This window comes from Thamnophis sirtalis, unplaced genomic scaffold (genome assembly GCF_051295495.1).
Source record: "Thamnophis sirtalis isolate CommonGarterSnake01/CBP01778 unplaced genomic scaffold, rThaSir2_p1.2 scaffold_6, whole genome shotgun sequence".
NCBI lineage: Eukaryota > Metazoa > Chordata > Lepidosauria > Squamata > Natricidae > Thamnophis > Thamnophis sirtalis.
In genome coordinates this window covers 29573673-29600701 of record NW_028261386.1, presented here as the reverse complement: position 1 = coordinate 29600701, position 27029 = coordinate 29573673, and positions in this window count along the sequence as shown.

The window sequence follows — 27029 nt, the reverse complement described above, 5'->3', positions numbered from 1 at the left end:
TTAGGATTTATGCAAAGTTTTTGCATATTTTCTTTTTCAAAGGGTAAGAAACAATGGCACTGATTTTGAGCAGCTGTAGTGAGGGGGCTCTCTAGGGTTTGCAGAAAATGGGAATGAGAGTAGGTATCAAGTTGTTTTGAAATTCATCCTTCAAGCACTCTGTCCATCAAGAACCAAGATACTGGAACAACTAGCAAGCCTTGGATGATAAAAATGTATGGTTTTATAATATTATTAAAATTTACAGTAGGAAGTTTCATTAATTAAGCAATGTCATTTAGTAGGAGCCATGAAGCAGGCCTCCTCCACTACAGTGCTTACCCTCTGGAAGAGTATCTCCCCCCGTAAAAATTCATTTGGTTCCCATCTATTCTTCTTGAAAACAACTCAATGCATATTGCTCTTTCTTTGGGCCTTGGTGGTTAGCTAGCCCTTTCTTGTTCCCTTGGGATGATCAGGCTTTTAATATCAAGGGTTTTTTTCTGTTTTTAAATTTATGAAGCCACCTAGAATTATTTATGGAGCTGGGTGGCCTATACATTAGATAACCAATCAATGGATTTTGATAATGTTTGGTACCATTTAGTTGTATTCTGTTTCAATGACTCTCTAATATTTTGTACTTCAAAACATCTATACACAAGTTTAAACCAAATTAAGTCTAACTAAACATGCCATGAAAAAGTCCTTCCTTCCTTCCTTATTATTGGCTAATAATATTTGTGTTCAGCTGCTGTATCTAATAGGGCTTCAGGGGTACTCTGAGTGATTAAACAGTCATTGGCAGGAATAGAGAAATGGGAGAGGAAGATCTTTTATTTTCTGTTGCATTAATTTAAATTTTTTTATACTACACTTGCTGTCACTGTTCCTTTTTTTAATTTCATGCTTTCCCTCCAGGAGCTGAAAGTGGTACATATATATTAGTTCCAGTAACATTATCTATACAACAACCATCTTGTGAGGCAGGTTCTTCTCAGAGATACTATTTAACTTTAACTCTGTGAAATTAAATGGCTCAGTGTGGACTTGAATCTGAGCCTGTAACTACTATGCTAAACATCCTGGTTCAGTTTATATGAGTCAATAACAAAGAGGAAGATATGTCAGTTTAATTCAGGTCTGTGCCCTATTTCCATGTATTTGTTCACATATATATTCCATCCCATTCCTGCATTTCTGTGTCTATGATTATTTTTAAAACAAACACAAACTTTAGTACCTAATTATATACTTGAAAATCTATTTGTAAACATTTTCCTCTGAAAATAGAAAATATTTCACTTTAAAGTACACACTTTGAAATCTATTCTGAACTCATTTTTTTCCACACAAAAGCTTGAGTTACATTCCAAGCCATGCATTGGTCTAGCAATTACAGAATCATAGACTCAGACCCTACCTTAATTTTAAGTTAGATTCCTTGGGTGCAAATCTTCCTAATGAAATCAATCATATTTTCATTTTCATAAAATATCTGAAAAGATTTGGCAATCTGTGGGACATTGTTGGGTTATTTCAGTTGGTTGGCTCTCATTAAAGAAGAAAGTAAGGAATGGGGGGAATTTTTTTTTAAAAAAAAACCTTTTGCGGAACTTGTAAACTGCCTTTGTTAAATGGGCAGCATATAACTTGAATGAATGACTGAATGACTGAAAGGATGAATGAATGAAACTTTGCATTCTATATGCAGCACCTATTTCCAAAATTGGTCAGGCTCATTCTTTCTGTGGCTCAACTGCTACCTATCCAGAAATAAAATACTGAAATACCCATGTTCCAAGTTCTCTTGAAAGCACTCGTAATTAATAGCAATAGCACTTAGACTTATATACTGCTTCACGGTGCTTTACAGCCCTCACTAAGCAGTTTACAGAATCAGCATATTTCCCCCAACAATATGGATCCTCATTTTACCCACCTCGGAAAGTTGGAAGGCTGAACCTTGAGCTGATGAGACCCAATCTGCCAAACTGCTGGCAGCCAGTGATCAGCAGAAGCAGCCTGCAGTACTGCACTCTAACCACTGTGCCACCACGGCTCAATGTTATTAATGTTATTTAATGTTATTAATAGTGTACTATGTAATGTTATTAAAATGTGAGCTTGTTGCAACTTATAGTAACCTGGCTTATTTATTTGTTTCTTTGATTGATTGATTGATTGATTGATTGATTGATTGATTGATTGATTTCAATTGATTTCGGTTGAGTGGCATACATCATGAAACATAAAAATATTTCAAATAATTAAAATAGTGCAATACATATATAGCAACAAATAAAACTGTTATTAAGGATGTTAATAGAACCAGGAAATGTGACCCTCACTATGGCCGCAGACACAGGCATACAACCAAGTCTTCACAGCAAAAGGCTAACAGGATCCAGATGATTGGGATCATCTGGATCCCTGATAGAAGAATATTCCAGAAGCCAGGGGCTACCATAGAGAAGGCACATCTTCTGATTCCCACCTAGCTGACACTCTTTGGCTGATGGTACCACATGCTTAACCTAACCTGCCTGATCAAATTTGATGATTAGAACCAACTGGGAGAGGACAATCTTGGCTTTACAAGAGAAGGGTGTACCAAAGGTTAAAAAAAAACTTTTTCCAACATGTTAAAAAAAAAGAAAAAAATTAAGGAAACAATTGGTCCATTGCTGGGAGAAAATGGCAAGAAGGTGCCAAGCAACAGGGAGAAAGCAGAATTGTTTAAGTCATGTTTTGCATCTGTCTTTACACAAAGGGGTAAAACAGTCCAAAATACTGGCTTAGTGGGTTAGACAGCATCACCACCAGATGGATTCGTAACTGGCTGACCAACTGCACTCAACGTGTGGTCCTCAATGGAACTGCATCTTCATGGAGGGAAGTATGCAGTGGAGTACCCGAAGGCTCTGTTTTGGGCCCAGTACTCTTCAACATCTTCATCAATGATTTGGATGAGGGAATAAATGGGAATTTATCAAATTTGTAGATGACACCAAGCTGGCAGGAATAGCCAACACTCCAGAAGATAGGCTAAGGATACAGAACGATCTTGACAAACTTGAACATTGGGCACTATCTAATAAAATGAAATTCAATGGTGAAAAGAGTAAGGTTCTACATTTAAGCAACAAAAATGAAATGAACAGGTACAGTATAGGTGACACCTTGCTCAACAGTAAGTAACTGTGAAAGGTATCTTGGAGTCCTAGTGGACAACCATTTAAATATGAGCCAGCAGGGTGCAGCAGCTGCCAAAAAAGCCAACACAGTTCTAGGCTGCATAAACAGAGGGACAGAATCAAGATCACGTGAAGTGTTAATACCACTTTATAATGCCTTGGTAAGGCCATACTTGGAATACTGCATTCAGTTTTGGTCACCACAATGTAGAAAAGATGTGGAGACTCTAAAAAGAGTGCAGAGAAGAGCAACAAAGATGATTAGGGGACTGGAGACTAAAACATATGAAGAATGGTTGCAGGAACTGGGTATGTCTAGTTTAATAGAAAGAAGGACTAGGGGAGACATGATAGCAGTGTCCAATATCTCAGTGGTTGGCACAAAGAAGTGGGAGTCAAACTATTCTCCAAGGCACCTGAGGGTAGAACAAGAAGCAATGGGTGGAAACTAATCAAGGAGAGAAACAACTTAGAACTGAGAAGAAATTTCCTGACAGTTAGAACAATTATTCAGTGGAACAGCTTGCCTCCAGAAGTTGTGAATACCCCAACACTGGAAGTCTTTAAGATCTTGAATAGCCATTTGTCTGAAATGGTATAGGGTTTCCTGCCTAGGCAGGGGTTTGGACTAGAACACCTCCAAGGTCCCTTCCAACTATTGTATTGTAAAATATGACCTTTTAAAAAGTTGCTTCTTTTTTCAGTGATGTCACTTTTATGCAGCAGATGTCACATTTTTATACGACTGAACTCTTGTGTGTCTACCGCTGTGCCAAATTTCCATACATTATGATAAGTCAATGGAACCTCTGCAAATTTAAAGATAGAAACATCATTGTCATTCTTGTAAGTCCGCGGAGGTATCCCAGAATAAAATCAAAAGTGGTTTTTGCCGAATCCATATGGCAATGTGTGAATTGTATAGAGATGTTAAACAATCAGAACCAAAGAAAGAAAGCTTTGAATGTTTCCTGAGAAACACGGCAGGCTGCCATTTACTGGTCCCTCTAAGTTACTTTTCTCTATACTAACACCACTTTTTCAGGAGTTGAAGACATCTGTAGCCAAAGACTAAACCTGTGATCTTCTTTTGAAAACAGTAGCTCTTGAACTACTGAGTTAGAGCACTTCTACAGTGAAGTTGTTTAGCATTGCTAGAGCAATGAGTCAGAAGAGGGATTAAAGCTGAGCTTCCACTCAGCACTTGATATATCACTGTACATATGGTGGTATGCTTTCCCATGGTCAAATTTCCAAACTCCATTCCACTAAGAAAGTGGCTGTAATATTTTTTTTAATGTCAGGAAAGGGCCTGAATGAACTTCTGTAAGGGATTACATCAGATTTATTTATTTATTGTTGATATTGTTAGCAGTAGTAATATATTTTGTTCTGAAGAATGCTCAGAAAATGCTGCTAATTTAGGGTCAGTTCAAGCTTTATCCCAATGCTTAATAATTGTCAAACTACTACCTTAATATATATGTGTCTAAGACAATGATATTAAGCATTAACGATGATCTTCAAAGAGTTCATAAATGGGGAGAACATGAAGGCAACAAGTGTACATGATACATCTTGCTCCTTGTCAAATCTCCCATCCCTAATCAAATAAAAGTAATAAACAAGATAAACTTGCCAAAAAGAATTTCCTTCTGTTTAATCACCACAGAAACCATATTGTGATTTGTGACCTGTCCACAAAATCTGGTCTACCACTCCAAATTCATTTGATTTATGCACAAGAACAAGCTGGAGTATCCTCCAGGTATGGTTAAAAAAAGTTAACATGGCAGCCATAATACTACAACACACATGAACAATGGATGGAATTTGATCAGTTATTGTCCTGCCATCTTAATATTTATGATTGCATCCTGCAGATGCACATGGCCATAAGTAAGATCTAGAAAAAAGGAAACAGGCAAAATAAGAAAACTATGAAACACTATGACCCTCTAAAACAGGGGTGTCAAACTCACATCATCACAGCACTGTCAAGTGGCATATCACAACTTTTTCCCCCTTCACTAAACCAGGTGTGGGCGTGACCAACACATGACACATCCAATCCATGGGGCAGTGAGTAAGACAATAAAAGGGTCCCTACTTGATGAATAAAATTGGTCTCTATTTTAAGAAGTTTCCTTTTTAAGGAGATTTGTTGGCATTATTCCATGGATTCAGGGACAGGGCTTGTCAGCAGAGACAAGACATGGATGCCATTGTGGTGAAAAAAGCACCATTCAGAAGTGTATTTAAAAAGATATGCCAGCCTGCCCTCAAGTGTCCTTGCCAAAGTCTGAATAGGATTCATTTCAGCTATTAATCTTATCTTGTTGGAGGATTATGCTCTGGAAAACCTGTCTTTCCATTCTCATCACCAAAGAGACTAAGGGAGTGACACAAACAAGAAGATTTAGGGTTTGCCCTCCTACTGTTGCTGTCTTTTACCAACAACTAGCTAACCATTTCTTTTCCTTGAGCTGTTTGTTACAGCAGCTTCAAGAAGAAAAAGGGGAAAAAAAGATAAATTGGCATTAAATCACTACCTGGAACCAACCAGGAGCATCTCTGACTATAGCAAACTGGCTGACAAACCACATGACAAACCTGATTTCTAAGGATTCCCAAGCAAGTGGATCTTAGCCTTGAGCTAAAATTAAGGCAGCAAAAACCCAGATGCCCATGAAGTTAGAAAAACAAAAGTTTTCACAATTAATTGGATTCCTTCAGATTTAGCAATAGCAATAGCAATAGCAGATTTTTATATACCGCTTCATAGGGCTTTCAGGCCTCTCTAAGCAGTTTACAGAGTCAGCATATTGCCCCCAACAACAATCCGGGTCCTCATTTTACCCACCTCGGAAGGATGGAAGGCTGAGTCAACCCTGAGCCGGTGAGATTTGAACCGTCTAGCAGTCAGCTGAAGTGGCCTGCAGTACTGCACTCTACCCACTGCGCCACCTCGGCTCTGTAGGGGAAAAACCAACAAGGATCACCAATGAAAACCAAACTGCACTAGTTGGATTCACCCCCTCCCCAATTAACTTCATTTGGGAAGTTGGGAAAAGGTGTTGGGGGCCACCACTCTAGAGATCCTTGATCTGAGATGGAAGGATATATTAGGAGGATGGGTTTTAACTCTTCTCGATGGTAGTTTTTTTATATCCTAGGACACCAGAATGAAAACACATACCCAGTTTCACTCTTGAATGAAGGAAGTAAATCACTTAGCTCTAGGAGTAAGTTACCTATTTATCAGATTTGGAAGGATAGCCATTTTTGGCAGTGAACAATATTAAAGAAACAGTGAAAAAATAACGGATGTCTGAAAGAAAGAAAAGCAATGTATCTCAAACATACAGTACATTGTTTTTTCAAACTCGGCAACTTTGGCATAAATGGTATGGATGGACATCAAACTTTGAAAATTTTGGCTGACTGGGAAAAGACCACATATCCACTTTAAGAAGTTGCTAAGTCTGAAAAACATTGATCTACACCAACCCAGAAGTGGGGGAGGAACTAGGTTTTAAGGGCCCTTTTGATTGACCAAGGTAAAGAAAGTATGAATTATGGAGGATGAAAATGCTGTTCTAGAGAGCAGATGTGCAATAAAAGAAGGTTTGTTTCCTGGGTCCCATCAATCAAAAGTCCCTAGAGCATATCAATGGGCCAAGTATTGCTCACCTCTCATTGCTCCTCCAGTCTGCTGGCAACAGCAACCCTCCTTTAAATAGTCTCCTTCCCCTGTATTGCCTTGGACTTCAGCTGGTGGAATTGCTTTGCTCTGCATCCCTGCAAAATGTCCCTGTAGCCCAATGCAATTGTAGCTCTGGCCTTAACAGATCAGAGAGGTGAAATGGCCGCTTGCCCTGGGAAAGTAGAAAGTATGAAAAAGAGACTCAGAATGGCCCTACCTTGACATTGCTGTCCTTAAAAAGAGGCAATGAATGTTTGAGATAGGATTTCGAGTTTCTGTTAAATACTCCACCACAATAAGTATCATTTCTGGAATCTCTTTTTGACCTGATTTACCTCAGAGATTGACATTTATAGACAAAGGGGGCCTTTAAGGTGGCCTGCTTGGCAGTTCTGCCCTGGGAGCATGCGGAGTGAGGCTGACCTTATGGATTTTTCTAGGATAAAGGATATTGACTTGGGATAACATGAATAGGAGGTAGGGAGCTACAAACCCAAAGTCTCTAAGCTTGGCTAGGGTAAGTTTTGCACATATAAGGACCCTACAATTGAAGCCATCTTCAAATTTCACACACAGATAGAAAGAGTCATAGCCCATAGTTAAGAAACCCTGATAGAACTCAAATATATCATAAATTAATCTGAAATCCAGGACTGCAGCAGGCTAACTTAATATAATATGGATGTTTCGTTCAATGTGATCTAGCAACAGCAGGGGAAAAAAAAAACCAGAGGAAAAATCCAGCCCTGAATTCAACATACACACACAACCAATTTCCCACATGATGCTCACTGAGGGCATTTGAGCTAAGTGTTGCCTCTTAAACCAACCCTTTTTAGAGGGTGAGTCTGAGATTAAAATTGTGCTGGGCCTCTATAAACTATCCATACAGGTTACTTGGAAAATAAGTAAGGAGAGTTTGATAGATTTCTACTAGCATGTGTGAGTAAACTCTCTTTAGAAAATCAACTTTTCCTCCCTAATCCCTCTGAAGCAAAAGACAACAATTCTTTGTTGCCATGATAATCCAGGATAAAGATTTTTTTTCCAATCCAGTGGAAGAACCAGTATAGTCTGAAGTAGTTTCTTCACTGGGGAGGGGGTGGGAAAACCGAGGCTGCTCAGAAATGTCACTTCAAGCTTGAACAAGTCCATGCTGCTAGCTGCAGAGCTTGTCAGAACACAGTGAGGGAGAAGCTGACAGCCATAAATCAAGTTCAAGACCTAAGAATATACCACTAAATAAGGCCTCAGTCACAACTGCTTTAGAGGGGTGCACTATCCCTGTGACAACCATCAAACTCCCTGCAACTTTCTGAAAGCAGAGAACATATCCATGCCTCACCCTTTATTCTTTTCCATTCCCCTTTCAAAGTTGGATGTGCTCCAGATTCCCCCTCCCCACTTTCTTTCTTTCTTTTTCTTTCCATGCCAAAAAGCCTTTCTTCTCATTCCCTCTTCTGTGTCAAAGAAACCAGCTGAGAAGTGCTAGCTATTGATTTTTCTAGTAAATAGTTCTAGTAAACATTTTGACTAGCCATGCTAACCCAATACAGATGCTCTCTTTTGCCAAAGCACTGTGTGAACAGGTCATAATGTAATTTAAAAGAGTTCCCTGACTACGATGGAGCTTCAAACTGAAGACAAAAGATCACTGTTTGCTTGCAGCGAGAGCCACCAAGTCTTTTAATCAGATTACTGGATTGGCTGGTGGGACCTATAAACAAAGTATAAAGAACACAGCTCTCCCCTGTCCTTTGTCCCCCAATGTGATGTCTTAAAGCTGGGAACCCTGTTTTTCTGAAATGGAAACAACCACTTCTCTTTTGAAACTGGATTTTCTATTACTTTGAGGATTGGGTCCCTACCTGTTATTTATCTTGTCAGAAAGTGTTCCTGTTAGGCACAAGGGACTGGGTCTATCAAGTGCCCAGAAAAGCCTTGCTGGTCCAAGATGCTGAAGCCCCCAAACACCTCTTGGTGAGGATTTCTTAAAATCAAGCTGAGGTCCACCTACTGTTACAGATATGCCCTGCATTGCCTTTCTATCACCACCACCATAGAAGTACAATAGTAGAGTTAGGCTGACTTCCTGTGTTCCCAGTTGGCTCAGAAATTTTAATTTGGATCAAAGCAACAATGGAATGGGATTGGGTATCAGGAAGCCCATCTAAGGAAAGGTGATTTTGCTGCAAGTTACGTTTATTAATCACCCTTTTAGCTGTGTGCATGACTTTTTACAGAGCGTAAGAGCCCTCTGTATACTTACAATCTGGTTTGCACATTCTGATAAGCCCTGCTTACTAAATGCATCACAAATATTCACACAACATGCTAAACTGTTGTGACTCGGCTAGAGCCTTGGGACCTGTTATCAGATTCTGACAGCGAGGGGGCTTTTGAGTTATGTTTGGAAGAGGAGGAGGGTTCTGGACAGGGGTCTGCCTCCGAGCAGGGCTCAGAGAGACTAGTTGGTCCCCAGGTAATGGCTGAGCCTTGGGCCAGTGGGGAGGACATAAGAGAGACTGAGCCTTGGAGCAATGGGGAGGAGACAAGAGAGGCTGAGCAAGAACTCTTCTGTGAGTATTTTCAGGATGCACGTAGGAGACGAGCTGACCGACGTAAGGCACAACTGAGGACTCCGAGGAGGTGATTGTAACCAGATGTGCCTTGTTAGAGGCTTCCCTTAGGGATAAAAGGACTGGTGGTGCCATGCCCTGCTCACAGAAGTCAACGTTCCTTGATCCTGGAGTGTGGTTTCTTTGCTGTGCACTTCGAAAAGTGGTTTGACTTCTGTAACCCTGATTCACAGAGACTTTGGGAAGAAGGGCTTTGCTTCTGTTTGGATTCTTCTTGTATTTACCGTAAGAAAGATTTATGTTTGAGTCCGTTATCTTCTGGCAGAGACTTTAATTAGTTTAGTTTGGCTTGCAGCCATTTTGAAACTGAGAACTGATAAAGAGAATTCCCTTTCCTTTTATTTGCCTGTGGTCTGTTAACAAGTGAAGGAGGAGGGAACAGAACACTAAACTAAAACCAAGTCAGGGCTCCTTGATGCTCCCTAAGCTTGGTTGTTTTCTTGAAGACATTTTATTACCCAAACTAGTTTATAGCAATAGCACTTAGACTTATATACCACTTTACAGTGCTTTACAGCCCTCTCCAAGAAGTTTACAGTGTCGGCATATTGCTCCCAACAATTTCGGTCCTCATTTTAACTGCCTTGGAAGTATGGAAGGCTGAGTCAACCTTGAGCCTGATGAGATTTGAACTGCCAAATTGCAGGCAGCAGTCAGCAGAAATACCCTGCACTACTGCACTCTAACCACTGTGCCACTGTGGCTTATCTACTTAGAATTTAGAACAACAGAGTTGGAAGGGACCTTGGAGATCTTCTAGTCCAACTCCCTGCTTAGGCAGGATACCCTATACCACTTCAGACAAATGGTTATCCAACCTTTTCTTAAAAACATCCAGTGTTGGAGCCTTTACAACTTCTGGAGGCAACTTGTGGTAACATCATCAGTCCTCATTAGCACTGATGTTTTACCTAGTTATGGTAATGAAACATCTATAAGAAAACAACCAAGCTCAGAGAGCACCAAGGAACCCCTCATTTCAACCCTGAGCTACAAATATTCTGCTTTGGTGGTAAAACCAAGTCACATTGGTTATGTTTGCAGAGTATACTCATCTTTAACAAAGGCTTGCAAATTACAACAGAGGGACTGACATGAAACTCTAAAGAAGTAAATCTGGTTTATATATCCCACTGTAGCCTAACCTAGTGTGGCATTATGTCTTAGTGTGATCTGTGAACCCAAACACTAAAAACAATGTTAAAGCACAGAAAATGGCAGATACACAAATTATCAATATGATTTATATACACCTGATTTTCAACTATAAGCAACTTCTTTTAAAACCAGCAGTTAAACCAAACAATTAAATATACATAATATTTTACTGTTGTTTTATTTAAATGTAAAATCTTAAGAGAACTCAAAAGCTCAAAAGCTGTCCAAAATCACTGATGAACTCAAAAGCTGTCCAAAATCACTGATGATTTTCTTCTCCTAATTTTGCATTGTCCCTCATCTTTTTGCTGTACTTTTTCAGCTATCCCATTAGGCACCAGCTCTTCTTTATTCAAACAGCCTCATCTTCAAGTAATTACATTTGTTGGGTATATGGTTGGTAGGTAAACAAAGTAGAGGAAGTAATGGAAAAACATCTGTGCATATTTGCTGAACAATCCAATTGCACTAAAAGATTTTTAAAAGATCCACTCTAATAAGAAATATGCATAAATAAAGTGCAGCAAGATGAATAAAGCGAAAAGGACTTTTTTTGTTTTACTTTATTTGAAGTCATTTGTATAGTGCTTTAACACATCGTCTGTCGTATGTCACCATTTGGTCTTTTTATCTTTCATTTTTCTAGCCTGGTGGTTTGGGTTTCATATTCAGCTTTACAGCATTATTTGCTGTGCAAATGGAATAGATTTTCCTTTTTGTCTTAAAAAAAAAAGCCTATTACATGGCTGAAAGCAATAATGAATAAAACCAATCCAAAGGTATAGGCTGATGTTTGGGGGACTAAGTAAACTAAAAGGGGGGGGGAATGCAAGGGCAAATCTATAATTAAATTATATGCAAATTAATATGCAAATGTATTTTCTTTAGTGCATTAAAATCTACCATCCCTATATGTGACTCCAGTAGAATCGCATTATACATTATAAAGCAGTGATAGCAAACCTTATTCTTGGTTTTATCTTTATGAAAGATAAAAAGACCAAATGGTGACATACGACAGACGATGTGCCAAAATTGTGTGAGCATGCTATCACGCGTGCATGCGTACCCACACCAATTCAATCCCCCCCACCCATCAACCTGTGCATGCACACGGACACATCCCCAAGCTCCAGGGGCTTTCCTGAAGTCTGGGGAGGGTAAAAACAACCTCTCCCATGACCCCGGAAGCTGGAAACAGATAGATTCTGAACTTCTGGCTGGCCCTTTGGAGCCGTTTTTCACCCATCCCAGCCTCCAGAGACTTTCCTGAAACCCTGGGGAGGGCAAAATGGCCTCCCCCAGCCCTCCAGAAGGCTGAAAATTAGCTGGCCAGTGCATGCGCATCACAGCTATGAAGCTGTGGTGGGTTTCAAAAAATGTAGAACCTCTTCTATAGGTATGGATGCTTTGTGAGAGTGGCTTGCCTGCCATGTGACCGGGTGGGAGTGGCTTGCTGGCCATGTGACTGGGTGAGAGTTGCTTGGCTGTCACGTGACTGGGTGGGTGTGGCCAACTTGTAAAATGTGGTGAAACTCACTTAACAACACTCTTGCTTAGCAACCAAAATGTTGGCTCAGAAACTCTGGCATTTGAAGCACGCAAGTCTTAAAGCTGTCAAGTTACAAGACCCTTGCACCCCTAACCCTTTAGACAAAAAAAAACCCGGGGTGTTCAAACTTGACAGCTTTAAGACTTGTGGACTTCAACTCCCCAAATTCCTCCTCCAGTCATGTTGGCTCAGGAACTCTGGCATTGAAGTGTGCAAGTCTTAAAGCTGTCAAATTACAAGACCCTTGCAACCCTAACCCTTTAGAAAAAAACCCAGGGGTGTTCAAACTTGACAGCTTTAAGACTTTAAGGTTTAGATACAGGGGTGGGTTTCAACCGGTTCGCGGCGGTCCCTGCGATCCGGTTGGTCGCCGAACCCGGAAGTAAGTAACTTCCGGGAACGGCGAAGCCCTCCCCCCCACGCCCGCGCCCGCCTGCGCGCCCGCGCCCGCTCCTTACCCGGTTTTGATGAATTCTGGGCTTCCACGCATGCGCAAGACGCATACAGCGCCTGCACGATCCTCCAGGAGCAGCTGGAGCATCGCACAGACGCTAGTACGCATGCACGTGCCGCGCGCGTGCATGCGCACACCGCACACGTGCGCGAGGACGCCGCCGGCCTCATTCCAACCGAATTTGTTGGAACGGGGCGAGAAACCCACCCCTGTTTAGATAGGATTCTTTGAGGTGGGTGGGGCAATTGATGAGCCAGCCAATCAGTGAGCGGTGGGTGGGGGGAGGGATCTGGAACCGGTTCTAAACCAGTACATTTGTGGAACCTCTTCTACAGAAGAGGTTAGAACTGGCAGGAACCCACCCATGCTATAAAGGAACAAAAGTTTAGAGTGTCCCTATCAATAGTCAAAGATAGCATCCTAATCCTGATTAGATTCCATGTACTTTCATTAAAAAATTAGTAAGAAATAATAAGATGTAGCTGCTACATTTTCTGTAATATCTCCTTTTAACAAGACATTTGAGTGAATGGTACTCAATTATATTGATGAATTATGCATTGTACAAAGAAGTCCTCTCTACATTTTTCTACAGCCAATCATTCTCATTGAATGACTAAAAGTTTAGAAGGGAAGTTTTTTCCGCTTTGTCCATGCCATTCACAATTGTATAAACCTATCTTGTATATGACTTCAATCATCACATGCTTTTTTTGTTCTTTTTTAAATCATAACAATAAAAGGTGGAGTCCACATTTAAGCAGTATATGACTAAGAAGGCCTCAAGGCAATGATTCAGTATGAGAATATGTAAAAAGCAGGCAAAATACTGATGAGAAATCAGCATGGTAAGCAATCAGAGCCTGCTGGAAATGTATAAAATTAACATTTTACAAATCTTTTCAAACACTGTCTTGTGACATTCAACTGGCAGCACCTGGACAGGATAATTTCTCTACATTTTGACAACCAACCTGCCACATCCCAACAAATTAGGATAGCTTTGTTCTCATGTTAGTCCTCTATATACCTCTGGAGAGATACAAGAGATAGATTCTGACTCTCATAGCAATCTTTCTGGTGTGGTGCACTGTGTTTGGACACATTAGCCTGTTTCAATCTTTGCCATGTAGTTCTTGTGGTTGAAGATTCTCTCTCTTTTGGATCATATATAAGCAGCTTCTGAGTGTTTGGTGACCCCTTCCTTGTGATTTCATGATTAGCAGCCCCTTCTGAGGGTGACAATGGATGTGTAGGAGATTGATTAGAAGGGTTAGGTGGTTGTCAGCCTTTTCTTTTATTGAAGTAAAATCTACTAGCAGGTAGGAGCTAGCAGCTTTCCTCCAACTAGATGAATTGATTGTTCATCATTATCCAACAGGTTATTTTGTATATCAGAATCCAAATCCAAATCAATATCAGGGGCAAGAGAAAATCTTGCCTTTTGGGGAATATACTGCTCCAATTCTTGGCTCTTACTTTAGGTCTAAAATGGGTTTCCTCTTGGAACCACATTGAATAGGTAAGTTGGAAAGAAGTTACACTTTCCTCTAAGTTGTTGGCAGTTAGGTGCCTCTGAAGGATAAAAGATGTCAAGGAGGGAGGTTTGTTGTTTTAAAATCTGTAGTCTGTTCTAAAGCTCTATTAACTGAACATAAAATGAGTCATTGAGGGATAGAGAAGGATGATTGCATTCTGTCTGCACTGAAGCATTAGTTTCTGTAGTAATTATCCTCTGCTCTTGGCAGGAGGCTCTAGCCTTAAGCAAGCGAGGGGAGTGTAGCTGAATCGGGACTGGACTGGGGTATCTTTAAAAATTCTGGAAGGGAAAACACTTATTTTTGTTGAAAAGTTTTGGCCATCCTAAATATTTTCTGTAAATTATATGGCTAATAAAAAAGAAGAAAGATCCCTTTAAACCCTAAACAATCTAGGCAAAATGTGATGTGTATCCAAATCAATAGGAGTTTGCTTAGCAGTTTTATTACTGCTTTCCCATGTACAAGATCCCTAGTACACAACAACTGGTACTAATACCAGGTTTATTAGAGTTGAGTAACTTAATCAAGTTTGGATTGGATGTCATTTAGGAGGAAAATAGCAATAGCACTTAGACTTGTATACCACTTCACACTGCTTTACAGCCCTCTCTAAGTGGGTCTTATGAGTAAGCACATTGCCCCCAACAATCTGGGTTTCATTGGGGAATGAAACATCTGCAAGAAAACAAGCCAGCTCAGAGAGCACCAAGGACCCCTCAAATCTGGGTCCTCATTTACCAACCTCAGAAAGATGGAAGGCTAGGTCCATTCTTGAACCAATCAGAATCGAACTGCTGGCAGTCGGCAGAAATAGTCTGCAATATTGTATTCTAAACACTGTGCCACCACAGCTTTTGTGCCACGATGGCTCAAATGACCACAGCTGTGGAACCTGTAATTAGTTCTCCTAGAGCTTTTAGGATACCTTCTGAAGAATGAATATCATGTGATCTATCCTTTCTATTCCCTACAATATTTATAGCAACTAAGGCTATCATAAATCTTGTTGAATGATTAGGAAGGTGGGAAGATGTTGTCTTTCCTCACTCTTCTTCAGAGAGGAAGTAGAACCTTCGCTCATAGCAGCAAGCTTGGTTCTTATTTAAAGGAGTATTGTACTTGAAGCTCTGTGGATATCATGATGTGGTAGGAAAGACATTTTTGTTGCTTTTGTTGCCTGTGGGGGGTTTGTTTGTGCTGTTGAATACTACCAGGGCTGTTTCTTACTCACTTCTTACCCTTGGTGGTCATTTCCAAAGCTTTAATTTTGTTTTAATTCTTGACTTGGCTTTTTTGTTTCTTTTACAGTGTGATCCTCTAAATGCAGGCTTGTACTGGGATAATTTCTCATCCACTTGAGAGGAGCAACATAAATCTTTGGAACACAAAGAATTGAAGGCCAAAAGATATTATCTAGATGAGTAGAAGATATCTCAAGCCTAGGTATCTATTTGTAAACATAGATACCACAAGGATGAAACCTGTGTTGGGACATCAATCTGCAAACTACACCCGATACTACTTGCATTACAATATCACATACAAGTACATAATGGTCCAAGCTGCAAGGTGAGGTTGTGATACATGTTCACTTGTCCTCCTTGCCACCTATGACCTCTTTTTTTTTGCTTCCAGTAACTTTGTTTTCAGGATTGATTTCAGCATGTTTGAGGGACTTCAGTCACTGCGGTAGGCACCTTGTACCAATTGTCACTTGGGTGCTGTTTTTCCTGTCCCTTCCAAATAGAGATGGACAGAAGAAAAAAATCCATACACACACACACACATACACACACACATACAATACAAAATGTATAGATTGAGATGCATGTTACTACTTGTAGCAAGGATAAATCAAAAGAGGGTTCCTTTTGAATTGGGTATCAATTCAATATTTCCCAAAATGTTGTTTTGATTTAAAATTTCCCCCTTCATGAAGGGAAAGTGGGGTAGAAACCAATTTACCTTAAACAGGAGAGTGTTGCCCTTAATAGGTTGGCCCCAAATCTTAACAATAATTCAAAAGGAAGAGAGAAAGTTGTTAATTTGTTTGTATTTATTGTACCTATATGTGCTTGCTCACATATGCTCAGAGATGACACAAATGTTTCACTGTGCCTTCTTCTGTTTTATATTAACTAATAACCATTTTGATACACATGGCCTCAGCAGGGCTAGATGATTACTTGCTGTGAAAGAAGAAGGAATAAGAAAACTTCATAAACTTGCTAAAGCAAAGTACCTTGATCTCCCCATCCTCTGATTAGCATGAGGGAGGCAAGATCTGCTTACTATCTTTCATATGCTTACAAACACCAGGAGAGCAGCCATAATCCTCTTCTTTCTAAGTGAATAAAGATCACCTGACTTTGCATGGTCAGCTAATCACTATTTATTAACAAAAAAGAGTATTTGGAGAGCTCCCATTCTTCTCACAAGGACATATAACAAGAGCTTTTTCAGATAGAAAATAAGGGGGGAAGTTGAAGTAAGTACCCTCACCTCCTGATTACATTCATTACCTGCAAAAAATGAGGGAGAGAAGTCCATCCTTTTCCATATGATTGTGGCTCTTGTGAATGTTATGGCTTTGAGTCAGTCTGAGATTAATTATTACAAATGAATTTAGAGCAGACAAACCCTGCTAGAAAGGTGGAAGGAAAGAGAAGAGGATGACCAAGATCAAGGTGAAAAAACTTAATTACAATACCAATGGGTGCTTCAGCAGCAGAGGATCAGGTTGGAGAAGAGATTATTTTGGATGAAGTTCATCCATGTGGTTACTGCAAATCAATACCAACTTAATGACACATAATCAGTTAGTCAAAGCTATATAAGATACTCATGGCCAGGAAGCCTTGAAGCAATTCAGTAGACCTCATTGTATGAACTTGTTTGATACTGAGGAAAATACCCAAAGCTGTACTAATATGAAGCTTCTTCCTGGCATTCTGGATTAAAATCAGTTTAACAGTACATAATAGTTCAGGAACACATATTAAGTAATTTAATATAGAAAAGCTACAAACCCATGAATAAAAATTCCAGTAAATGCTGTGAATCAAAAACATTTATTTATTAGTAAAATCAAAGATCTTATCTTTGAACTTCTTCCTCCCTCTTGAACTGTGCAATGAGTTAGATAGTTGTTTCACTTGGGCAAGCAACCTGATTATCTATTTTATTTTATTTTATTTTAGCAATAATCAGATCTGATAATAGGTTGTCTTCAACTGTGTCAGATTTAACTGACACCTCTGGTGAAGGGAGAGTTCAGATCAGATAGTAAGCATGGCCATCTGCTTGCCAGCTATCCAAAGCCCATCCACACAGCATGCTTACAACAGTGTGAAAACATTGCACAGTTTCTTGAGTTCATTTCACACAATGAAGCATCCACCTCATGGACAGTTTGTTGCTGGGGTAAATTAAAGCTGGTCCAAGGGATTCCCACATAAAGTAATGCGATCAGGGATGGACATTTCCCATTCAGATAATCCTTGGTGACTAAAGGAGGAGATTTGAGGTGATGCACTTGGGGGTAGAGATCTGCTTTCTTTAATAGGTTGGTCATTCTGTTGTGGATCCACTTCCTGCTATCTGGACTTGGTACCACTTGTGCAGTGTTTCTTGGATGTGAAGGATGTTAGAACCCTGGCTTCCAGAACCAGTAAAAATTAATTAGCTGATCAACCTAAAAAGTATGACGCTGTGATATGGACTACCCCAACATTTGCTGAACACACATCATCGAATGTGTGGGTGAAAGAACTCTATTCTTGGGCTTCTGTGGTTTGCATGATAAATAATTTCTTTTACAGTGGCCTTTGCTCCAATGGTGGGATTCAAAAAAAATTATTACCAGTTCTGTGGGTGTGGCTTTGTGTACATGGTGTGGCTTTGTGGGTGTGGCAGGAGAAGGATGCTGCCAATCCCCATTCCCTCCCCACCCTTCTAACCTGCTTTCCAGCTCTGTTCTCCTACTCAAGGAAACAAAAGAAGATCAGCTGGGAGGCAGCGGGGGCAGGACCAGCCTATTTGCTGGTTCCCCAAACTACTCAAAATTTCTGCTAGCGGTTCTCCAGAACCTGTCAGAACTACCACCTCTGCTTTGTTCTTCATGCAAAATCCTTTTTTTAAAAAATTGCAATTCGTTACAATAAGGAACTCAATACAAAATTTCAGCTACAATGTTTCCAGCACCATTGAGTGACTGCATTTGGCTATGCAAATCCTAAGCACAGAGGGCAGTCAAGAGAGACAAACACTCACAGTCACCTAGTGGTCTATAAGAGAATATAACAATTGGTCAAAAGATCAGCAATCATCTTGGAAAAATTATGTGAATGAACTCAAAGGCCACTTCTCTCACACATACCAAAATTATTTTCTTGATTCCTTGCTCCAAAATACTTATGAATGTGGTTTACACCAATCCAGGCTACCACTATTTTGCCGCTAAGAAAGTTAAACTCTTTGCTGCCATCTGGTGATTGCTAAGTCAATAGGTTGGCAATCTGGTGATTGTTAAATCAATAGGTTGGCAATCCCCCCCCCTGGGGGGGAGAATAATTGATTGGAGGAGTGCACATAGCTTGCAAGCACTCCCAGTAGATATTCTGTATGGCACTGGGTGGCAGCTTTTCCCAGGGTTGATGACATTCAAATTTCAGCAAGAGAAAGCCCAATGACTGTTCTCTTGGTATCCTATGGAGGAATTGAACAGATAGCACAGCATGGCTCCATTTCAGATGCATATTGAAGGCAGCTGTGGGGCAGTGGTGGATTACGACCAGTACGGGCGTACTGGTGCCTGCTGGGAGCACCAGGTACTGTTCCGGTATTGTGCTCCAGAGGGCCCGCCTGCCCACCCACTCTCCTTACCACTATTTGAGCCAATTGGGGCTTTCGTGCATGCGCACAGAGCATACAGCACCTGCACAACGCTCCACCAAGCAACTGGAGCACCACGGGAGGTAAGTACACATGCATGCGCTGTGCGCATGCGGCACGGGTTCACATGGTGGATGCCGGGCCCCGTTGCAGCGTACCAGTTGCAGATCCGGAACCCACCACTACTGTGGGGTTAAGCATGATTTACATACATTGAGATGATTTTCTCCTACCTCTGGGGCAAGAGGAAAGCTTGTGAGCCTCTAATCAAGACAGCTTGCAGATGGAATAGAAATGTCATTTCTGGGGTGCAAAAATCTGAAGCCACCACTAGATGACAGCAAACAGAGTTCTCTATATCTTTTTTGTTGCCATCTAGTGGTTGTCAGGCCTTAGCAATACAAAAATAAAGGCTCTTGGTTGCAGTGGCATTTATACTATAATAAATAATTATATTCAGGTAAATAAAAGTGACATACTAAATTTACTTTTAAAAATCTGTTCTTATTGAAAGCCAGAATTCACTCTGATGCTCTGTTACAGCTGATACTAATCTTGCTATGATACCAATCTTTGCTTGGAGTGCTTCTGCAGAATTTTGCCTCATTCTTTTGCAATAGAAGGACTGCAGTGGGTGCTACTCAGGGGTCCATTCAGGATTAATTCTTTTTGCAGCTTGAATATTAGACACTAATGGGTTAAATCCAAGCAAACAGAGGTTTCTCAGAATATGAAATATGAGTAGTTTGGGAAAAGGCAGAAGAATTTTAATATCATCAGAAATATTTTTTTGCAGCTATGTGTGTGTTGCACATCTCCTTGTGATCTTTAACACTTAACAGGGAATTTGCACAGACAAGCCTGACACGCCACCCATTGCCCCAAAACTAATGTGTCTTAATTCCATTTCTTACAGATTTTCAAAAAAAAAATGTTTTGCAAAACAAGGAGAAAGTTCATACTGTCATCATCCGGAAAATAAGAGGAAATTTGTCAAGTGTGTCTAGCTCAAGGTAAAACTCAAGAGGTCTTATCTATCAATCTTTGGCAGGTTTCAAACCCATTTTAGGATTTGCTAATTTATTTATTCTTTAATCCAGACAATTTCCAAGTTTCTGCTGTTGGGCCTCAGCTCAGAACAACCTGAACCAGAACTGCAAGTCAAAACAAGAAAACTGACTCTTTCCTATTTCTCACACGCCACCTGGGCTGAACTACACCCACCAGACTGCCAAGGAACAGAATGACAAGCCTCAGCTTGTGACCAACTAGTGAAGTGTCTCATTCTTATGAATGACATGGATATTTGAGAAATATTTTAGCAAATGCAAAGTAGCAGCATGGCAAAGTAAGGGAATGTTGGAGTTGCCAAATAAAATGTTTGTGACAAATCTTGGGTTTCTGCTTTTAGAAAATATATGCACAACTTTTGAAGAAAGTAAGCAATTTGTCAGCACTCCTCCATTGAATAATTAGGAAAGAAAACCACGAGACTCCATTGATAGAAATCAAGTGTACTTTTACTAATTATAAATGATCAGAAGTGTAGCAAAGCGAAGACTGATTATTTAGGCATGAAAGCAAATGATATATAGAATAACCCATTCCCCAGCCCTTGGCATCCCAGTTACAGTCCAATCATAATTCTCCCAAGTGTCATGTGCGAGATAACTTCGAAAGGTGCCGTTGGCCTTGGCGGGAAACTTCCTCCGCATGCGCAGTAAGACAGGCAGCAGAACTCCAGAATCTTCGTCCAGCACAATTAGTAATCCCTCCCAAATACCATGCCCCCCCTCCCCATTTCAATGGCAGCCGAAGCAGCAGCAAAGCAGAGGCTGACACAATTCTTCCAATATAGGGGAAATTATCAGGAAGGGAGGACATTCACCTGTAGTGAATTAGCCTATCTGCAGAAAGAGCAAACAAATTACTATTTGAAACAAAATCCTCCAATTTGTGAGGATTCACAATGCTGCTAAATAATCATGCATAGCAAATCATTAAAACAAAAGTACGGAACAATGAAAACAGAAAAGACTACATTGAATCAGCAATAAATAGCACCATCTTGTATGGAGAGCTTCTGTTCTTGCTGAGTTTTTCATTTTATTGATGGCAAGTTTCATCCTATTCCATTCTGCTTGAACTGGCAGAAAAAGTTTATACAAATATTTATAGGCATCATTATGTGTACTTCTAATATGCTTGCTTTTGAATGCAATTTCCCAATTCTACACATTTTTGGAAGCAATTATGCTCTCAGGTATACTTTTTTGATAGACATTTTTCTGGTCTGTGCTACAATGAGCTTCCCCCCCCGCTTCTCCCTGCCCTCATTCAAGATCTTGAGTACAACTGAAGTTTTAATATTCCACCCTCTCAGTGACTACAAAAGAAGTGACCCAGGATGACATGGTATAGGTGTATCTGGAGAAGGGATCTGGATGATGTCCACTAGTATGAAAAGTGAGTATCTGAGAGGTATTGGCAACAGGACCAGCACAGCCAAACAAAAAAGGATGTATGGCAGTATGGCCAAAGGACAGCCCTCCAAGACAGCTTCAACAAGATCTAGAGCAGTGTTTCTCAACCTTGGCAACTTGAAGAAGTCTGGACTTCAACTCCCAGAATTCCCCAGCCAGCGAATGCTGGCTGGGGAATTCTGAGAGTTGAAGTCCAGACATCTTCAAGTTGCCAAGGTTGAGAAACACTGATCTAGAGGAAGAGTGGTGTGCAAATCCCTGAATGAGAGGTATAGATAGCAAGGAATGGTTTGCCAACAACAACATTGAAAAAGTGCCTGAAGAAGCACCAGAGAGAGGTGGGCAAATAGCAACCATGGTCATATCAACAATGAAAGAAGAGAGTTAAAAGATACCAAAGGGCCTGAAAATTTCTTAAGATTGGCAGTGGCCAGCAAACTCCTCATCTGAAAGGTGTCCACGGGGATGCCCCAAAGTCTCCAAAATCTAAGCACCCCCTTTTTTTGTGGGTGTGGCAAGTGCAACATGTAAAAAAGATGCAGGGCTTTGAAATTATGGCTGTGGCTGCCATTTTAAAACAAATTACAGGCTGACGGGATTCCCTGTTTTTGCTAGTAGAAGGCCCAAGCAAGAAAGAACACCTAGAAAGTTGCTTTTGCTATTTGAAAACCTAACAGGAGATGGAAATATAGACTCAGGAAAAAATGGAATATAGATTCAGAGGACAGATAATAGTTACAGAAATATAAAGGTAAAATATAAAGAAGGAAATAAGACATATAGAAATGAAATATATAGATATAATGATAAGAATAATCTAAAAATCAAAGGACATTGGTAAAATAAGTCCAATAAATTTCCCCTCTTGTCTGTGGTCTATACCATCTTTTGTGCTTCGCATTTGCCCTTATTATTAAGGGCACATTGGTATAGAGAGTATACCGTATATGCCCCATTCAAATTTCAGCAGCAAACCAGCAAATTATAATTGTACTATTTCCTGCCAGTTGTTATCTTGAAAGGAAAATGAAATGGGTAGATCAAATCTCCAAGAGGCTTAGTCCACATATAAAAATTAAACAAAAAATATAGAAGAGAGGAGAAATCATCACACCCAGACACTTCCAGAAATATCATAACATCACCTCCTATCTACTCTATTTAGAAACTCTCCTGCCGCAAAAAAATTGGGGAAGGCTGACAGTTCATTTTTCAAGCACAGCATCTTCTGGTACATTTCATTGAGTCCTGACCATGTTAGGATCTGTAATGACAGTGGTTAGATTCATATATCACAGTCAGAATAATGTGAGCTTGGTGTTGGCTTGAACGTAGCCACACTCAACAAATTATGCTAAAAGCAACCTTGGTTTATTATCTCGTGTAATTCCAATCAGAGAGGAAATGAATCCACTGAGAAATGTCAGGCTATTTGTAACCTCTTACAATATCTAGAGGCAACTAAAATGACAATACTTTGGGGATGCTTCTACCCTTGTCAGCTATGAAGTTCCACCATGTCTTCTGCAGCATCCACTCATTACGAGACCATTTCAAATGCAAATTGTTTTTACGTTCTTCTTAAGAGTCTGTTGATAGCAATATATGATTAAAAACCTTTAAGGTGAACTTTGATTAGAAATATTCCTGAATTAAATGAATGGATACATTATTCAAACATTAATGTATCCTGTTGTGTGGATCTTTTCCCTAATTTTACATTGAGAAGAAACATTATACAAAAAGAGACATTTCCAAGAAAGGTACCCTGGACTCATAGGATGTAAGTATTATCTTTAACTCAGTATATAATTGTGCTTCCATTCAAAAATCAACCATGGGAATAAGGAATCCAACTCATTTTATGCATTGCTGCCTGAAGCCTTTCTCCTTAAAACAAATTACAGCAACTTCTATGCAACTCACACTCAAAAGCTAATTCTAACCCTATAGCTAAACTCTGAAATTAAACTTTAATCTAGGATATAAATAATTTTTTGCTTGTGATCGGGTTTAGTGAGTCCAGGATATAAATAATTTTGTGCTTGTGATCGGTATTAGTGAGTTTCTTCAGTCTTCTCTTTGTTGTTGGATTTCTCCTCCTCCCATACAAAATTGGAAAAAGACAATTTTAATTTGTGTCTTGGCTTAATACTAGAAAAGAGAAAAGCAGAAAAAATGAAAATGTCATTGCACAGTGCACAGTACATTTTTCCTTCACTTAGACCTAAAAATAATAACTTACCTGTGCTTTTTCCCTCCATTTTTCCAGGAAACTAGGAAACAAAGGGTTTTTTGTGGGGGGGGGCAGGTTGGGGAGGTGGGATGAGTCCTTTTTCAATTGAGTCCAAATTAATTAGGTAGCATATCATTAACAGACAGAAGGGAGAAAATAAGTGCATTCAACAGGCCTTTTTTTTTTGTATGCCTGGAATCCACACTGTATATCAGACATTAATACAATCGAGTGGGTTCAGAGGTATTTCACATGAAGAGTACCCCACTCCTCTGCTCACAATAAAATCCTTTATGCCACCAGGCTTGAAACTTTGGGCTTGGACAATCTGGAACTGTGCTGCCTGCAGTCAGACTTATGCATAGTACACAACATTGTCTGCTACAATGTCCTACCTGTAAATGATTACTTCAGCTTCAACCTCAATAATACACGCGCAAACAATTGATACAAACTCAAGGTAAACCGCTCCAAACTCAATTGCAGAAAATACATCTTCAGCAACAGAGTGGTCAATGCCTGGAATGTTCTACCCGACTCTGTTGTTACATCCTCAAACACGCACAGCTTCAGTCTCAAACTGTCTACCATGGACCTCACCCCATTCCTAAGAGGTCCTTAAAGGGGAAATGCATAAGCGCACCAGCATGCCTACCATCCCTGTCTTACTGTCCCCATTTATCTGCACCTACTTCCTTTGTTCATGTTTATGTTCACACTTATTCCTGATACCTTGTACATTTTTGACAAACAAATAAATAAAAATAAAAAATAAGGAGAAGCATTCACCAATTTATTTGTTTGCTTCCATCGAAACATTTGATATAGCATGAAAAACCATAAAGAAAAAAAATGGCTTTATATCAAGTAGGATTAAAGATCCAGGATGAGGAATATTTTTTGCAGGTAAGAATGACAATAATGATTTTGAAAGTCTTCAGGGAACATAGCAATACCACTGTTCATTGAAATGCATGGATCGGATATTTTGGATACATTTTTCACACTGGGAAGACCTTTTAAAGGAAACAGTAGGAGGCATAACTTAACTTGTTTTTCTTCTTTCCCAGTGCTTATTTCTACATATTGTTCCCAATTTTAAGTTTATGATCATATCAGACATCAGGAACTGCAAAAACAGGATTGGGGAGCTGTGTGAGGCTTGTGTTTTCCAAATCTGATTTAGTTCCCCACTGAATGACCCAAAGAATGAGTGGCTTTCCAGCATACAAATCTTTTCAAACTCAATCAAGAAGTGACTTGTCTCCTATGTTACATAGTGATTTAGTTTTGGAAAATTGTAATTTGAACTCCCTTTTTTCAAGTTCTTTGCATTGATACAAGTTATCTTTGCAAATTATTGTATCCTTAAACAATACATACCATTTCAGGCTGTTATTACATAATAAACACAATGATGCATTACGGATTTTCTTTGTTCAAGCAGAATCACACTCATACTATTTTCTAATTGCATTTGACACATAGGAAGAAAAGAGAGAAATAATGCAACATCCATCAAACTTAACCTCCTGATTTCATCTGTAAATATAAAAGCCAAATACCACTCACTCATCATCACAAAATCTCCAGAACCGTAAAGCCTACAAACTTGAAATTTGGCACATATGTTCATCTTGGCTTCTAGGTACTCACTAAGAAAGGATTTTTTGAAATGACCATCAGATCATTAGTATTTCTTATACAGTAATTAACATGTTCTGATGCTAAGGAGTTCTAATCTCCCTCCCCACCTGAAAAGAACTCTGTTCCAACTGCCAGTTGCCTCATATTCCATTACCTCAGTTCAAACTGGCAGACATTCCACTCCTCCACTCAGGAGTGGTCTTGGGCTCCTTACAAAGCTAAACGTCGGTACCTCACCAAAATGTCTACACCTTCCACCTATGGAACTGCTTCTGGACTCAAGGTGGCAGGAGCAATATTTCCTTATGAGTTTCAATCACTGACCATCACTGAGCCAATGGAGTGAACTGGAGTGAACCAGAGTGAACCGGATTTCTCCTGCATTGTCCGATTACATAGTTTCATTGTGAAGCACGGGAATCCAGCTAGTGCAATATAATGCAGAGGTCAGGCTCTGCATTAGAAACAAAAGTAGCAATATAATCAGAATTCACCTATTCCATTCCTCTATTTTAGTGTTTTTTCAAACTTGTCAATTTTAATTTGTGTGGACTTTAACTCTAAGAATTCCCCAGCCAATTTTTTTGGAAATTGAAGTCCACAAATCATAAAATCCACAAGTTTGAAAAACATTGGTCAATATCCATCACCTAGAAGCACCAAAGCAACTGAGGCCGGAAATAACCATTCTACATTGAGCTTAGATATGAAGGATCCTTGATGTTCTCTCAGTTTGCTTGTTTTCTTGCAGACGTTTCATCACTCAAAATAGGTAACATCATTAGTGCTTGTAAGGAGTGTAGTTTGCTCTCAATTTATATTCTGCCCTGTCAGGGTAGTCTTAGAGTTTCTTTGCTTGGGCTGTTTGCTGTTGGTTTCTTTCAGTTTATTGATTGGAGTATTGTTCACTTGGTTGTTGGTCTAATATTAATCCTGGAGTTAATCTATGCTGATCTGGGTACTGATTGCTAGTGGAGAGATGCTCGGGTCTTTTTGTTTCCTTCTTGGATGGCTGATTGTTTCATTTGCATAGTCCATAGATGTTGTTAATATTCTAGATATTCCCTGGCATTTTTGGACTTGGCTTGGTCTACCCCAATCAAGAAACTGCCAAGGAAGCTAACAGTAAACTGCCAAACCAAAAAAATTCTTTTTTTGTGTGTTTTTCCTTTTCTTTCTTTCTTTCTGTCTTTCTCTTTTTCTTTTTGGTCCTAAGTGTCCTTTTGAGAAAGTTTTTTCTTCTTCTCCTCAATATTTACCTTTATAAACTTTCTGTTATATTTCCACTTTCTTCTCATTTTCCATAAACAAAGGGTTGTCATTATGTTTGAGGCATGGTCAGCTAGATGTATAGACTGGATTTACATTTTTAGCAATCTCTTGAGTCCTTCCCAAGGACCTGGGATATGCAAATGTTGATGTTTGAAGGTGTTAAAGGTATCATCATAGGATGCAAACTGTTGCAAGTACAGCTGCCTTTTGCAACTGATTGGTGATTTTGTCAATGCCAACATTATCGTTATTATTCCAAATGAAAAATCTCA